General features: G+C 38.8%; 1 protein-coding gene across 1 annotated transcript in view; it reads right to left on the bottom strand.

The window, feature by feature from the left end:
• Positions 1–12,914, bottom strand: part of CA10 (carbonic anhydrase 10 (inactive)) — a 171,817-nt gene that overhangs the window by 36,090 nt on the left and 122,813 nt on the right. The window lies entirely within an intron of this gene.

Genomic DNA, 12,914 nt, shown 5'->3' with positions numbered 1-12,914 from the left:
CTGAATAATGGCTTCATTTCAAAATTTCTGTACTGGAAATGGGAACATTTCAGCGGACATAAATGATTAAAGTACACTTGAACAAATCTGAAATATAATTTTCCCCCTTCTTTTAATATTTATAACAAAGTTACCCAAAAGTAAAGGTGCTGCAAAAAGCAAAGATGCAATTATTCATTAATAGGGAACTCTGTGCCTCCTGGAGCTGCAGGTAAAAACTTTCACTGTCTTCCCATACAAGTCTCTTTGTTTTGTTATAAATATTTTAGGTGTACAACTGCCAGATCTTTTAGCCAGAGAAGTGCTGAATTAATTGCAATTTGATTATATATGTTTAGTTCCTACTACACATCAAATAGCTCCTTGACATTCATCTTTATTTTTAAAAAGGCTGAATGTTGCGCTTCATTTGCAAACTGATTTACAGCTCCTGTGATGAAAAAGAAAATGATTGGACATTTTTGATATGGAATATAATTCTGTCGTGATTTCCACTGTCTTAGAAAAAGTTTCTGGACCAAGAAGTTCTCTAATTTATGCTAGTAGAAAGTCAAATATGCCAGTTCGAACTGAAGTAGAATTATGATTTATTAAAAAACATTCTGCATGGATACTGATGTACACTTGAATAACATTAACTTAAGAAGTAGAAGTTGTTGCTACAATATGCTTTGTTGCACTTCAATTTAAAATTAAAGACATGACTATTATGAATTATATCCTATACCACATCAGTGCTATGGTAATTAACATTGCTGCAGTGTCATTTTATCTATAATACTAATTACTGAGTTTAAATGACCTGTTTTCTTGTACAGTATGTTGTAAAAAGTTACACTGAACAGACTGTGCACTAGAACTAAATGGAGGAGATTAAATGGCTTTTGATTGTTCTGGTTCTTTACACTTTGATACAGATGTTCTACTTTTTTTGGTATTTATTCCAATCTAAAATAAGCAGTAATAAATTTCTTATGAAAAGTCATAAAGGCAGATATTTCTGTTCACTGAAAATAAACCACAATGACTTTAAAAATGCTTACTTTTTCTACTTGACTTTGCATGCATAATAATTAAATAACAAGTTTAGCTTAATAAGTGGAAGAAGGTCAGTTTATTGAACTTGGTTTCAGTACACTGCATATAAATGACGCAAAATTGCTAATCATAAGTAACAAATGTAGTTAAAAAACAAACAGAGGAAAATGGTTAAAGCCTCTTATTCACATTTGGAAGCTCATGCTTCACTGAACCCTCAGTTAAATTCAGCAGCTATGCAAAATATTCAGAATCCAATTTCTTACTTAAATTGGCATAAATCTCAAATGAGGTTACCATTATTTTCTCTCTTTTAGTAAAACTCACCCAAATAACGTCTAATGTGAATCAAATCACTCTTCACAGAACAGACAGGGGAAATGATAAGAGGCAAATTCATGAACAGGAGTAACATTTGTCTTTCTTACTTTCCCCTTCATAAAAATGCTCACAATGACATGGTACTGACTTTTTGGAACCAGATTTTTCCTGCATAGCTGCAGACTACAAGAATAAGAAACCAGAATAAAACCTCCAGAAACCTTTCCTCCCCCTACCCAACTTTTCCCAACTGACAATGTAGAGACAAAATGGGATGTTAAAACAGTACCAACTATACAACAGTCTTTACATCAATCTTTGTAGGGAGAGGAGTTTTCTCTTGTCATTCCATGGAGAGTTCTCCAGAAGAAACAGTTCTCTCGTGGCTTTTCATTTCTATGAATAGCAGCCACCCGGGCACAAATTCTGCCATCCTGACATCTCTTCCCATTTTCACAACCCTCTTAGATGTGTCCATGGGCCATGAACTCAAGGGGTATTATTTTAAGGATGTGTTATTCAAAGGCAAAAGTTCTTCATCAGCTCTCATCCCTCTCTCTCTCTGTTCAAGTGTCTCATGGGATCACAGCTTCTCCACCATCTGCTTAGCTTCATCAATGGATACTTTGCTCAGATCTACAGCTTGAATACTTCATTCCCCCAATACTCTTTCATGAATTAAAGGAGATTTATTGTCCATCTCTATGGCCTAATCAAAAGAATATTTTAGCCTATTAGAGCGTCTCCTCATTCTCCTTCCATCTGAGGCTTGACTCCTTCTTTTACTGACATTGATGTTTCATGTTGTCTTTCTAGGTGTTGATTACTCTTTTTCTCTTCCTGGGGGGAAAAAAGATCTGCATGGGTCTGCAGATCTCATCTGTGTAATGAAAGTGTTAAATCTCTTGTCCAGTTTTGTGGATGGTTAGGTGATCTCTGCCAGGGCTGCAGCTTGATGGCTTCCCCTTCCCTGCCTGGAACTTTCTGGTAAAACTCAGCAGCAGCAGAATTTCAGCCAAGCTGAGGCTGGCCTGGCCCAGCAACGCCACTGGAAAGGGCTTGCTGGGCTCTCCAGGAGGGCTCAGCCACCTGGGAAGGGTCTTTGGCCACCCCACCAGAACAGGACCTGGAGAGCTTCCCAGGAGGGCCCACAGCAGAGCCCGGCCTGGGGCTGCTCCCCTCAGTGTCCATCCCCTGCCCTGGGGCTGCTCCCCTCAGTGTCCATCCCCTGCCCTGGGGCTGCTCCCCTCAGTGTCCATCCCCTGCCCTGGGGCTGCTCCCCTCAGTGTCCATCCCCTGCCCTGGGGCTGCTCCCCTCAGTGTCCATCCCCTGCCCTGGGGCTGCTCCCCTCAGTGTCCATCCCCTGCCCTGGGGCTGCTTCCCTCAGTGTCCATCCCCTGCCCTGGGGCTGCTCCCCTCAGTGTCCATCCCCTGCCCGGGAGCTGCTGGGGCCCGGCCCAGCCTCCCCCTCAGGCCGCACAGGCCGCGGGGCAGCGGGGCAGGGCACACCAGGGCTCTGCTACCTTTTAAGGCCAGAAAGAAAGAGAGAGAAAATCCCAGGCTTGGGTTTTTAAAAAGTGGTATTCACAGAGGCAGACCTACATTTCAGTGGTGCAAAATGCTGTCAGTTCTCAGAACTGGCCAGCTATTAGCCTATCTCAAGCACAGAACAAACTCCCAGCAGCTCCTCTCAAATAAATCACTTCTGTGGGTGGTTCTTATTGCTTTCCCTAAATGTCAAACTACCACAAGAAGTTAACAAGTAAATATTTTCTGCACTTTGTACATTACCTTACAAAGTAAACAGTATGGAGAATGGGCATCTTATGGGAAAGTTGTTGCCCTTTCCTGGTACAGTCAACAGTCTCTGCTATTCCAGAAAGCTCAGTATTTTTTTTTATATGTGAACTGGATAAAATGTTATAGGGTAGTTTAAAAGGCTCGTATAAAAGACCTGTTAAGATCTATACAACTATTTCCTTAATTTGTCAGATGGATTTCAGGTGCTTCAGCATGGCGGACTTTGTGCTGACTCTTGCTCTGCTTTGTTCTCTGTGTGTTTGACTTGAAAGTCACACAAAGATAAAAACTTAGCAAACAAAACTGGGGAAGCAATAAGCACTAAATCTTGACCTCTTTTTAGGAAAGATCAATATTCACATTTATCTTATGTGCTAGAAATGAGACTGAAGTAGAGAAAATATATTTAATCATCCATAAAGCTGGTCTGAGAAAACAGAGAAGTCCAAAATAATCCAAGTTAATGATCAGGCCACAATCTCAGTTGACCTCATTTTCCTCACAGATTTAGAAACATTTCCAAACAGGTAATATTACCCATGGCAAAATCCCCAAGTAGAAGAGAGCACTCTCATGGGCTTCAATCTTAATTATGGAACATTTCAACTTTGGTAGGCTTTAATTAATTTATTAGCATATTCTTGATGTACTTATTTTCTATTTAATCTCATTACTTTTAATTCTTGCTTTGCAGAGCTTTGTGCACATAATTCTCCAGCAGCATTTTTCTCTCTCTTCATCTTAATGCAAGGGTATAGTTGGCTGGTATATTCCATTCTTCATTTCTCAGTGAGATCTGGATATCCTATGGTAGCTCTGTATAACTTGGCCCTGTGACCATAAAAAAAAGTCCCAATTCTGCTCTTTGAAAGGTGGAACATATGCAAAGTGAGTAAAAATGCACATCCAAGAAACACAATCTCTTTGCTGCATGTTTATCTTGAAACGTTACAGACTTTATGACCGGTAGGAAAAACCCCACAATAATAAACTCACTCAGCAAAATCCCTAAACCAAACCAAAAAAGCCACATGAAAACCAGTCCAGAAACATTTTTTTCCCCCCAGTGGTATTCTTTAACCCAGCATCTGTGGAAACATTTTTGTTTTGTTCCAGCTATGTATCTTGTTCCATTTGTCTTTTCTTCCACAAATAGTCCTGGACAAAATACTTTTCAGAACTTCCTTTGTGGCCTACATCTTTACATTACAGCCTCTGTTAAAATAGCTATTAAAACCCTGAGCAGGAGAAAAATAAGCCTGTTTCAGGGTGAAGCCATGCTAGAAATGTGAGCAGGGAATGCAAGAGGAATGCAAGAGGAATGGGGATGGATACTTTTCAATTCCATGCTACATCTGCATTTCACAGTCACCTTCAAGGGGTGTCACAGACCCTCTGCTTCCTGGGGCTTTTACAAATAGTGAAATAGTACATTTTGGATTTATTTAAGTTAAAAGTGTGCTGAAGATTAGTTCAAATAACTTTTTTAAACTTGTATCTTGAACCTGCCATTGGAGCAGCACTGAATATAATGGAGCAGGAAAATCAATTGTGTATGGCTGCCTGCTCTGGTGTCCTTGGATCTTATCTGCAAGATTAGATGGTCCTTTCTTTAGGATGAAAATAGACACAGTCCAAAGAAGGCCTAGTGCCTTGGAGGGAAACAAATCACCAAGGTTTGAGTTGTGTTTTGAAGGAGTTATATGCCCTGGTTTTATGTGCTGCAATAACCAGTTTTTGATCATCTGCTGTCGGGCTTTTCCATCCTTTCCTCCTGGAGTCCCATGTTCCAGCAGAATAGGAAAGAAGCTCTGCAGGCTTTGGGAGGGGTGGGAATAGTGGGCAGTACCTGAACCACTCTGCCATTACCTTTGGTTTCTGCCCCTCAGCAATGGTAGCAGTGCCATGGGGATCTCAAGGAACCTGTGACGTGCCACTGGATTTCTGCTCAACTCCTCTCCCTGAGCAGCTCCATAGAGGGACAGGTGCTCCATGAAACATTAAAGCATTAACACTAATATTAAATTGGTCACAGCATCCCACATCTATGGATCTCAAGGTGAAAAAAATGTAAAAATAAGTGTGCAATTGTTCTTTTTGTCTCACTGGGATACGTCAACATCTTTGCCAGGTTGGTTCGTTTTCCTCTTGCTGGTTAGGAAGAATTGTCCTACGGAAAATTTCATCTCTGACTAATATCATCTGATACTAGAAACTTGAGTTTCTATGTGCAGTGATGAATTAATTGCTCTTCTGATCCCCTCAAGCAAGTTCCTTTCATTTAATGGGGTTGCTTTGGTTGTTGTTCATAGTATCTTGACCATATCCTATGATATGAAGTTCTGTCCTCCCTGATTTAAATTGACTGGACTGTAGCAAGTACCTTCACCTCCCTTGTGCAAAGCAGAGGCTACTTCAGGGTTTGAAAGCAGAAGTTACAGAGACTTCAGCTCTGTGATCTGAAATCTGACTTCAGGGGCAGTGAGGAAGCACTGCACCAAACCAGAATTTTAAAGGTAACCTTGCCAGAGCAACCTGCTTTGCTCTCTGCAGCAGAATTATATTCCTTTATTTCACAGCGCTGGCAACATGAGAACATAAATTATCTTAATATTCATTATGTTATGTCTTAATATGCATCCAGTAAGTTTTAGTAGTTTTATAGTGTTGATTCCTTTGGCTGGTGCTAGAGGGGGCCCAAGCTGGAAAATAAAATGGTTTTATAGAGTTGTTATTCGAAGTTGTTTAACAGTTCTTTCAAGGATGTTGTGTTTTGAAGTCTTCTCTTAAAGAAGAGATTGCCATATTCAAATAGGATACAGCTGTTCTATTGATTTTCCAAACTTTTGAGATCTTTTTCCTGGTCCTGAGGTATTTTCTGTGTGTTTGGAGATCCATGCACAAAAATGAACTTTATAAATTGTATTTAAGCAATTATTTTCTACAGAAGATGCAGATTTATTTAGGGTTTTGAAAAATGAAAGTGCTTTCAATGAATATTTGTACATTTGAAGAGTTATTTTATCTAATACCTTTCCCTTGCCTTTGTGCTTAATCACTGTTTGCAACATTATGTAAAGAAATTGTACAAAGCCTTTATTTTTGAAATTAATTTTAGGTGAAATGCTCTGTTTCCCACATGCTTTCCTTGCTGCCAGCAGAGAGCAGCGTCTACCCATCCCACACAGCCTTTGCCTGTATCCCACAGGAACTGCCTCTGCCAAGAAGAAAAGGAAAACTCATCTGGATTATATGACATGGCTGTATATCCGTGGCTTTAATTCAGGAGAGGTAGATTCATCTGTGGGACAGAACTGTGGGATCTGTTCCATGGCTCAAGAAGGGTTTGGGGGATTCAGGTTCTGCAGGTTTCTTGCTCATGAGGTAAAACATCCAGAGTGGCTTTTCTGGCAAGAATTCAATGGTCCTTATGTTGTGTTTATGAAAAAAAAAAATTGTGGAGAGAAGGGAAATACAGATAAGAAAACACAGCACTTACTGGGAGGGAGCTGCAATCTAATTGCTGAGCTTTGAAGAACAACAGGCATCATCATCAATATTTGACTAAAAAAGGCTTGTGTGAAAAATGTAAAATGTAAGAGAGGAGTGTAAAGATTAACATAATCTTTTCATCTTCTCAGTTGAAAAGTTTTAAAAAAGAAATGATGTTAATGAGCCCAATTAACCCATTTACCTGCCTAATGTAATGTGTCATCTACCAGCATATGGCATGACACACTTTTTTCTACTTTAAAAGCACAATTTTCAGCAGGAACTTTTCCCATTCACTCCTCTGCAGTTTTGCCTGTTTACTTCCCATAAGTAGTAAAAAATGTGGAGTTAACCTCAGAAATTAAATATTCAGGCTTACTGGCTGTAAGCACAATGTGTCAAATTTCAGTGATCAAAATAATGTGTTTCAATAATGTATACTTCATTCTGTAACAAAATATAATTTTAATAGAGGGCCCATAGGGTCATGGTTAGTCTTGAGATATAATTATATGCCATAGGATGTGAAGAAATGAAATTGCTCCAAGGACACTGGTAACACCCCACAGAGCTGATGTGCCACATTCTGCCTTTTAGGGATAATAAAGCGCTTCATTGCATTTCCACTACTCCATTAATGCAATGATTTCTGCTTGTTAGTAACTATGGAGCCTAAAGCAGATGCAGCCAAATTTATGGTGTCTTGCATTAATAATTGCTGGGTATGCTGACACCAGCTTTGCAGTGATATCATGTGCTCCTTAATCTAAAATATTCCATTGTTAGTAAAAAAAAGTTATATTGGGGCATTCTAAGCCAGACTTTCACTGACTGCAGATCTCAGCTGCTCACAATCCTGTGTATCCACAGGCACTTTTTTACCACTGATGACAACTCTAATCCTGTATTGCAACAGTCACAAGCATTATATGAAGGAGGGAAAAATCACATTTGCATGCTCCTCTTAGTTTATTACCTTAGTTTAGAAATAGGCTAAGTGAAAAAGTAATTAAAGGAATAACTGGGATTTGGAGAATTCCTTACCCTAACACAGTCTTGCAGTCTATAAAGAGATTTTAGTTTGGTTTTGTTTGAAGAATCTTCATAAAAAGTTGTATTAAGGATAATTTTTGTCTCTTCTAAAGGGATTTCAAAAGAGCTGCCTTTTCAAAATCTGAAGGCTTACATAAATATTTAAAAGGTTGTAAATGGCAGAGAAGCCAACAAATTTGTGAGAAATCCAGATCAATGAAAAATTGCTCTTTCCATTTTTTATGTGGGTTCCAAAGGTAAAATTGAATATGTTAAAAAACAGAGGGCCTGAGTTCCTTTTTAGTGAGTTACACTGAGTTGCACTGACCTTTGGAGCTGCCTGATTTTACAGCTCTTCTTTCGGAGAGGTCTTAGCTGGAAAAGCCAGAGGTTTTCCAAAGGAATCCAGATCAGACAGAAATTTATAGGATGTATATTGAAATTAGTGTGTTTTAATTTCCTTATGTTTACCATCCAGCAAGACAGACTTAGACATTTGATGTTTAAATCTCATTTGATCAACTGCATATTAATAAATGTGTTCCAACTTTCTAAGATCTTAATTTTGCTTCTACATTTTCTTCAGTACTTTCATTCCTAACACATCCTTCCCTGCTGAGAGGATGAGATATAGCCAGTTAATTGATTTAAATTCTCTTTTAAACTGTTGGTGCATCTTCTATTTTACTATTTGTGCATAGCATTAGCAAAAAGGCTGTGCTAAATTAGTTTGAGAAGTATCTTTCAGGTAAAGTAATTAACACTGTAGTGTTGTGTAGGTTATTAATGCACTCACTGCTTTATTTGCCTGCATCTATGTATCTTTACATGTATATATCTCTACGTATACATCTACAGAAGTGAAATATTTTCTTTTTTACTCACTTTGTTAATAGAAAGGAGGAGAAAAATGTCCTCTTACACAGTCCAAGATTAATAAAAATCCTTTCTTGTTGTGCGTGCAGAGCACCAGATCCAAGTGGCTGAGAATCAGAGAGTTTCCTGCCCAGGGTAAAGGATGTGCCCTTAAAGCTCATCTATTTTACACCACAGACAAAACACACCATTATTAAGGTTAATGATTCAATTTTACAAGAGCTAGAAAACACCACTTGTTGCAGTTATTTATTTCTCTAGTTCCTTTGCTGCCCAGATGTTCGTATTTCTAGGCCTATTAAGTTTTCATAAACTCTCTAAAACAATGGACTGCTGCTGTTTTTTGTGCCCACTCCAACCATGACATTCCATGAACTGATCCTAGGAAAAACTGCAGTGTCTGAGCTGTGGTTTTGCCACAGAAGCATGGTAATGCTTCACTGAAATTATAAGTCAGTGGAAATGTAGAGTTTATAAACTCAGCTTTTTAGCCATGAAAGCAACAAAAGTTTTATCAGCTTTTTTAGAAATTTTTTGAGAGCAGTATTATTCATAATATTCACTGCTTCTCAAATCAATGCTGAGGGAAAAATGCATAATTACTGCAATATAATTTCCCAAGCCCTGTATGTCTAGAGGTAAACTAGTATTTAGATAACTTGAAATTTGACCTCAATAAGATTCATTATGTGTCAAGGTAAATCCTTTGTGGCATGCAAAAATCATGAGTTATTCTGCTTTGTAGCATATTTCACTGGGATTTTTTTTTTTTTTGTCCTGGCCTGCTTTTTCTATTTCTTTAAAGAAGGTGAATAAATTGGCCTTTCCAGCTCCAAATATTACTGTTCCAGTTTAACAGAGGATTGTTTTACTGTTCTCATTTTGTCTGCCTCAAAAGTATCTGTGTACTTTTTATATTGAGAAAACAGCAGAACTGCAGAAGAGGCAGAAATAAAAGAAACACAACCAACCAACCCCTATCTTGAACCTATCTTTGCTTTTCCTGACACTTCCCTCTCTGCCAAAACTCTTCATTTCTTCCTCTGACAATGCCCAGTGCAAGATGGATAGAAGAGTGGGAAATTTGGGTTACAGCATGAATTCGAGCTCCAGATTCACTTAGGAGCACTCCTCTGCTTACCTCGGTCAAGAGATTTTGTGTTTATTATTTCCTTTTTTGTTTTTATGTTTGGTTGGTTTGGGTTTTTTGTTTAGTCAGTAGTTTTTTTTTCCCATTCCCTGCTGTGTTTATGGATTCCATGGCTATGGGGGAAGATCCAATCCTTTGTTCCACATACCAATCTCCTGTAAAGCTCCATGTATGCTTCAGTTGTATAAATCAGTATTTTTACAAGTAACTGAAAGCAAGGCTCTGGATACCACAAAGAACCTTTGCCCTCTTACATCATTCCCACACATGCCTTGTTCCATGTAGAGTGAAAGACACTTTTCCATTAGCTCAAGTCCTAAAGAAATGGTGAGAAACTATTCTGAAGAAGGCTATTAGAAAATCAATTTTTCTACTGTGCCAATTTGCCACCAATTCACCTCTGTTTTCCTGGTCAATTTGCTTACAAAGTACAATTTTATCTGACTCTGCAAAAGAATCCCTAAGGAAAAGACGAAGGACTTATGGGATAAAGTTAGCTAAGAATCAGCTAAAACATATGAAAATGTTTTTCCAATAGGGATACAGTTTAGACTAGAGAAAATCTCAGCTTTCCACACAGAAAAGTTAATTTTTAAGAAGTGTTTTATCACCTATACTCTAAGAGTTTGAGGAATGTTTCATCTGTTGAAAATTGTTGACAAATCCATCTCTGTTATCTTCCCAGGAAGACTCAATAATCCATATTCAGCTATGGATTCACAATCCTATTTATCAGCAATTACTTTACCACCTGTTTTTTATACATTTTTTCCTTCTTTGTGGCCAGCTGAGGCTGGATGCCACAGGAAGCTCCAAGTCAGAGAAATCCTGATCCTTTTTCTCTATCCAGGCACCTTAGCTGACATGACCTCCTTCTCTGAAGTGCTAAGTAAACAGGATTCTGTAAGTCATAACATTCTCATACTAATTCTCAGAAACTCCTAAATACGTCCCTTAGGCTATTAGGAAAATATAAATCCCAATATTTTTATCTGTAATTGTGCAAAGGGATTTTTCCTCCACTTTCCAGTGAATTGGTTAGTTTTATCTCTTTTTTTACTGTTCTATGCATAGGGGATAGTCATAATTTTAAGTCTGTTTTTCATGTAGTACCTGTTCCTGTGTTCCTCAGGAAGTTAAACACATATGTGGAGGTCTCAGGTGTCTCCTGCTCTTCTGGGTAAACTCATTGTCTGTTGTTGTCTCTGTTCTTGGTGTTTGCAGAAGAATTGAATACTTCCTGCAGGTCTGAATGTCACCTAAATCCCGATGGAAGTGTGCAGCACAGGGATGTGTGTGTTCTGCCCAGCAGGAATTGCTCAGTGAACATCCAGACTTTCAATTCCACAGCACAGTGCTGCATCCCAGCTACCTGAATACATTTTTCTCCCCAACAAGGCAGTGGGACAGAATATAAATTCTTATCTAAATGTGGATCTGGTAGTGCTGCAAGAGCATTGGGGGCAGAAACAATTTAAAACACATTGTCAGCACTGACCTACCTTCATTCCCAAGTTTGAAGAGATGAACATTCTGTTCTCTACTGTGGTTACAGCCTGGAACTCTCCTATTGGAAGTGTCAGAAGCAAGATCAGGATGGTAGTCCAGATAGTTGTTAAATTTGACTAACTCCTTATTAAAAAACCCTCTATCTTGATGGAAAACTCCTGCTTAACCATAGGGAAGTTTAGAAGCTTCTCTAGAAAGCATGAGGAAAAAAGCCAGTTATGGTCCTTCTTTAGGATCCTGAAACTGTTTTGCTACACAACTTAATAGGGACAGAATTCTCTAACATACATTTCAAATGTCTCAAACTGGAAGACTTCAGCAAGTAACAAAAAAAAAAAAGCCCCATCTCTTGATTATACAATATGTACTCAAAATATCTGCAGAATAATTTATTCTTATTCCTGGAAACAAGATACTCACTTGGTACCTCCCTGCTCCCTATCCCAGCACTGCTATTTTAAAGTCTAATTCTGGAATAAATGCACAAACAAAACACCCTGTGGCAAAGGGTGGCAAAGCTGTGTCAAAGAGATTGAACAAACCCTCATGAAACACAGAACAGAACAGATTAAAATCCTGAATGACTTCACATACTTTTAATGAATATTTTAACTGAATATATCAACCCACAGAGAATAATCCTGGGCATTCCAGCATGAGGCTGCAGTAAGAGCTAACCTACCAACATGCTGCTTCCAGCAATTCAGAGACATAAGACTTAATCTACATCATCTAGAAAGCATGTGTGCAGAAAATGTGTAATGCCAGATCTTACTATAAAAAAGAAGATTAAGGCTGAAAAAGGATTAGAAATTAATTAAGGAGCTTCTTCATGTTTCCTGATATCCCTCTTATCTGTGACCAGCCTATCTTCAGGGTCTGTGCTACTGATGCAGTTGTTAGTGATAGTTCAAATCACAAACACTACAAAGGATTATCATTAAGCTTCAGGAAGAGCTGCAGCTTGGTGGTTTGGGGTTTTTTTTTCCAGCTCCACACTTGCAGATCTATTGCAGGGATCAGGGGGACAGCTGCAGGCTGGAATCTCAACTCTCCAGGCTCACACTACTGGGAGCAGCAGCTCTTTGGTGGTGGCAGAGGTGAGATGAGAGCTGTGGGGTACAACAGGGAGCTGGGACAGGCACTTCCAGAGGAGCAGGACAGCTCTGCCGCAGCCCCAGCCAGGGATAGGGGCAACAAAACAACAGGGAGCTCCAAGCTCCTCTCTAATCTATCTCCTCTGTTCTCCAAGGTTAAGCTAAATAATCCTGGGCTCAGTTTTGTGAGGAGCATGGCTGTGGGATGGTTTTGCAGAGGATGTATAGACACACCATACAACAACAAAAACAAGTTAGACACTGACAAGAAAAGTTACATCGTAGGAATTTTAATTCAAGCTTAGCAGTGGGTTCACTGAAAGTTTTAAACTGCATGTACTTCACTTCTAGGTTAAGAGTAAGCATCAGGGAAGAACTAATTCTGATTGATATTAATTAATTCTAGTAATATTAATGAATTTTTAATTGCAGTATTTACTACGCAGACAGTTTCTTACTTATGACACAGCATATTTCCATTTTCTGGAACCTGATTATACTCTTAAGATTCAACCTTCACCCCAGTTGTACAGAATGATTATTATTTTGTTTGGAATTCCCAGCTACATTTCCACAATATGGAATTAACGTGGCTGCA

This window comes from Pseudopodoces humilis, chromosome 21 (genome assembly GCF_049639895.1).
Source record: "Pseudopodoces humilis isolate 2021_Gansu_Grassland_sample_001 chromosome 21, ASM4963989v1, whole genome shotgun sequence".
NCBI classification, from domain to species: domain Eukaryota; kingdom Metazoa; phylum Chordata; class Aves; order Passeriformes; family Paridae; genus Pseudopodoces; species Pseudopodoces humilis.
Note: the sequence above shows the minus strand (reverse complement) of the source record. Positions and strands in the feature narration are given on the sequence as shown.